The sequence below is a fragment of the Rhincodon typus genome, chromosome 45 (assembly GCF_021869965.1).
Source record: "Rhincodon typus isolate 14 chromosome 45, sRhiTyp1.1, whole genome shotgun sequence".
In the NCBI taxonomy this organism is placed as follows: domain Eukaryota; kingdom Metazoa; phylum Chordata; class Chondrichthyes; order Orectolobiformes; family Rhincodontidae; genus Rhincodon; species Rhincodon typus.
In genome coordinates this window covers 1,652,341-1,652,568 of record NC_063376.1, presented here as the reverse complement: position 1 = coordinate 1,652,568, position 228 = coordinate 1,652,341, and positions in this window count along the sequence as shown.

Sequence of the window (228 nt, the reverse complement as noted above, 5' to 3'; positions counted from 1 at the left end):
CCACCTGCCGCAGACCCAGTCTAGCAGATACGTCCTTTAGGACCCAACCAGCTCGATCACAGTACTGCTGCCGAGCCACTCTTGGTGGTGGACAGTGAAATCCCCCACCCAGAGTACATTTTGTGCCCTTGTGACTCTGTGGGGCTTCCTCCAAGTGTTGTTCAACATATGTACATTGGCACACTCTCTCTCTCTCTCACCCGCACACACACACTCACTCTCTCTCTC